Genomic DNA, 4,203 nt, shown 5'->3' on the forward strand with positions numbered 1-4,203 from the left:
ACTGTGAGAAGAGTTTGACAGAGCGCTGGAAGACCTAAGTCGAAACAAGGCTCCTGGAACAGACAAAATTCCGTTAGAACAACTGATACCTTTGGGTGAGCAACTCCTGACAAAACTATTCCACCTGGTATTCAATTTGTTTGAGAGAGGTGAAACACCATCGGCATTGAAGAAAAATGTAATAGTTACAGTTCCTAAGAAAGCAGGTGCTGACGGGTGTGATATTACCGAAATGTCAGTTTAATAAGTCATGGTTTCAAAATACTAACACGAATTACTTACAGAAGAATAAAACACTGGTGGGAGGCAACCTCAGGGAAGATCAATTTGAACGCCGAAGAAATGTAAAAAGCGCGAGGCAGTAGCCTACGAGTTATCTAAGAAGGCAGACAAAAGAAGGGCGATAGCTTTTGTAGATTTGGAGAAAGCTTCTGACAATGTCGACTGGAATGCACTGTTTGAAGTTATCAAGGCAGCTGGGTGAAGTACAGGAGGCGGAAGGCTATGTACAACTCATACAGAGACCAGACGGCAGCCATAAGTGTCGAGGAGCATGAAAGGGAAACAGTGGTTAAGAACGGAGTCAGACAGCTTTGTAGCCTATCACTGATGTTGTTCAGTCTGTACATTGAGCAAGAGGTAAGGGAATCCAGCGAAAAATTGGGAGATTGAATTAAAGTTCAAGGAGAAGAAATAAAAACTATGATATTTGCCGATGACATTTTAATTCTGTCAGAGACAGTAAAGGATGTGGAAGAGCAGTTGAACGGAATGGACATTGTTTTGAAAGGAAGATATAAGATGAAAATTAACCAAAACAAAACAAGAATAATAGAATATAGACGGAATAGATTAGGAATGGAGACACTTAAAGTTACAAATGAGCTTTGCTATTTGGGCAGCAAAGTCAGTGATGATGGCCGAAGTAGAATGGGTATAAAATGTAGACCGGCAATGGCAAGAAAAGCTTTTCTGAGGAAGAGAAATTTATTAATGCCGATCATAGATTTAGGTGTTAGGAAGTCTTTTCTGAAATATTTGTCTGGTGTGTAGTCTTGTTTCAAAGTGAAAAGTGGACGATAAACAGTACAGACGAGAACAGAACATAAAGTTTTGAAATGCGATGCTACAGAAGAGTGTTGAAGAGTAGAGTAGATCATGCAACCAAGGGGGAGGTACTGAATAGAACTGTGAAGAAAAGAAATTTGTGGCATAACTTGACTAAAAGAAGGTTGTATGACACCTGCTGAAGCCGGCCGGGGTGGCCGAGCGGTTCTAGGCGCTACAGTCTGGAACCGCGCGACTACTACGGTCGCAGTTTCGAATCCTGTCTCGGGCATGGATGTGTGTGATGTCCTTAGGTTCTTTAGGTTTAAGTAGTTCTAAGTTCTAGGGGACTGATGACCTCAGAAGTTAGGTCTCATAGTGCTCAGAACCATTTGAACCATTTTTGAACACCTGCTGAGACATCAAAGGAGCACTAGTTTAGTACTGGAGGGAAGTGTGAGGGGTAAAACTTGTAGAAGAAGAGCAAGAGATGAATACATCAATCAAAAATATGTGGGTTTCAGTAGTTCCTTGGAGATGAATAGTCTTGCACAGGATAGAATAGAGTGGAGAATTGCAACAAACCAGTCTTCAAACTGAAGACAACAACAAGAACAACAACAACGCAATCGTTAAACGATCGCCCGTTTGTTTGAATAAATACAGAGTGAGCGATCCATAGAAGTGAAACCTGTGTCTGTGTGAATTTAATATCCAGCCCAACTAAGCATTCCCCTATAAACTGTAGTCCATAGATCCGCTTTTCAGAAACTGAAAAATTATATCAATGAACACACATTTATCAGCAATCTATAATCTTAACAGCAAAGTTAGTGATATTTAAGGAGGAAGAGTTGCCACATTGGATAAAGCTGAGACATGAAACAGCGATTTCAGCCTTACTCCCTAAGTTCATACGTAATATGTGACGAGATGGGCGCATACATCTGTTCACAGAAAGAAAGGCTGAAAAAAATTGCAGTAGGAGCTAAGCAAAAATAAAGTAAGTGACATCTACGTTCAGATTGTGAAAAGTATTAATATTTTGAACTAATATACACATTAAAGATTTCCCTCTCACATTTGATGAAACAAGTTACTTAAAACGCATTTTCGCGGGCAATATTATGTGATTAGTTGTTAGTACATTCACTTAGTGGTTCTGTAGCGTACGTGTTAGAAAGGGGATAATCCACAACACTAACCGTCTATACTCCACCTTTATTCTTGTACCTGGTTGTACTGCAGTGAGATAATTTTTGTTGCCAGCAGTGAGTTCATTTACGATGTGTAACATAACAAGCCAACTCGCAGAAATAGTACAAAATTCGAAAATATTACCAGTGTCATAGTTATATATTTGAAGGTTTATGTGTGTGTTTTAAATTCTGTTCTACCCAGAAGTGAAGATTCACAAATTTATCGACGGGAAAGAATAACATAAACAGTTATAACGCGATGAATGAAGCAGACGTTCACTCGTTCGATCAAAATACCCAACTGTTAATTCAATAAGGAGACATAACACGATCAAATGAGTAAACAGGTTGAAAATGATTTGTGCCACTTGAATCGTCAGGCCCAGGACGCGTCGATGCACTTTGATTTCTCTATCTCTTGTTCCAAAAGTGTACCTTTGAACGCAACTGCTAACAAAACTTTTATAATATTGCCGGCCGCGGTGGCCAAGCGGTTCTAGGCGCTACAGTCTGGAACCGCGCGACTGCTACGGTCGCAGGTTCGAATCCTGACTCGGGCATGGATGTGTGTGATGTCCTTAGGTTAATTAGGTTTAAGTAGTTCTTAGTTCTAGAGGACTGATGACCTCAGATGTTAAGTTCCATAGTGCTCAGAGCCGTTTTTAGAACATTGCCTGGGGGTTCTTTGTTCCAACACAAATCGTAGTACTATTTCTGTTCAGCAGTCATTTAAATTGTTGACCTCAGCTGAAGTACAACAATTACGTTTTAAGGTCCAGAATGAGATTTTCACTCTGCAGCGGAGTGTGCGCTGATATGAAACTTCCTGGCAGATTAAAACTGTGTGCCCGACCGAGACTCGAACTCGGGACCTTTGCCTTTCGCGGGCAAGTGCTCTACCAACTGAGCTACCGAAGCACGACTCACGTCCGGTTCCCACAGCTTTACTTCTGCCAGTATCTCGTCTCCTACCTTCCAAACTTTACAGAAGCTCTTCTGCGAACCATGCAGAACTAGCACTCCTGAAAGAAATGATATAGCGGAGACATGGCTTAGCCACAGCCTGGGGGATGTTTCCAGAATGAGATTTTCACTCTGCAGCGGAGTGTGCGCTGATATGAAACTTCTATCAGGAGTGCTAGTTCTGCATGGTTCGCAGAAGAGCTTCTGTAAAGTTTGGAAGGTAGGAGACGAGATACTGGCAGAAGTAAAGCTGTGGGAACCGGACGTGAGTCGTGCTTCGGTAGCTCAGTTGGTAGAGCACTTGCCCGCGAAAGGCAAAGGTCCCGAGTTCGAGTCTCGGTCGGGCACACAGTTTTCATCTGCCAGGAAGTTTCATATCAGCGCACACTCCGCTGCAGAGTGAAAATCTCATTCTGGAATCATCCCCCAGGCTGTGGCTAAGCCATGTCTCCGCTATATCCTTTCTTTCAGGAGTTCTAGTTCGGCATGGTTCGCAGAAGAGCTTCTGTAAAGTTTGGAAGGTAGGAGACGAGATACTGGCAGAAGTAAAGCTGTGGGAACCGGACGTGAGTCGTGCTTCGGTAGCTCAGTTGGTAGAGCACTTGCCCGCAAAAGGCAAAGGTCCCGAGTTCGAGTCTCGGTCGGGCACACAGTTTTAATCTGCCAGGAAGTTTCATATCAGCGCACACTCCGCTGCAGAGTGAAAATCTCATTCTGGAAACATCCCCCAGGCTGTGGCTAAGCCATGTCTCCGCTATATCCTTTCTTTCAGGAGTGCTAGTTCTGCATGGTTCGCAGAAGAGCTTCTGTAAAGTTTGGAAGGTAGGAGACGAGATACTGGCAGAAGTAAAGCTGTGGGAACCGGACGTGAGTCGTGCTTCGGTAGCTCAGTTGGTAGAGCACTTGTCCGGGAAAGGCAAAGGTCCCGAGTTAGAGTCTCGGTCGGGCACACAGTTTTAATCTGCCAGGAAGTTTCATATCAGCGCACACTCCG

The 4,203-nt window shown here is 43.2% G+C and overlaps 1 non-coding gene across 1 annotated transcript; it reads left to right on the forward strand.

Moving 5' to 3' along the window:
- The first annotated feature begins 3,783 nt into the window (after nucleotides 1-3,783).
- On the forward strand, nucleotides 3,784-3,858 carry Trnal-caa. Its single transcript has one exon. It is a non-coding gene; the product is annotated as a tRNA-Leu (tRNA).
- Nucleotides 3,859-4,203: the final 345 nt, after the last annotated feature.

The sequence above is a fragment of the Schistocerca piceifrons genome, chromosome 8 (genome assembly GCF_021461385.2).
Source record: "Schistocerca piceifrons isolate TAMUIC-IGC-003096 chromosome 8, iqSchPice1.1, whole genome shotgun sequence".
Classification (NCBI taxonomy): Eukaryota; Metazoa; Arthropoda; class Insecta; order Orthoptera; family Acrididae; genus Schistocerca; species Schistocerca piceifrons.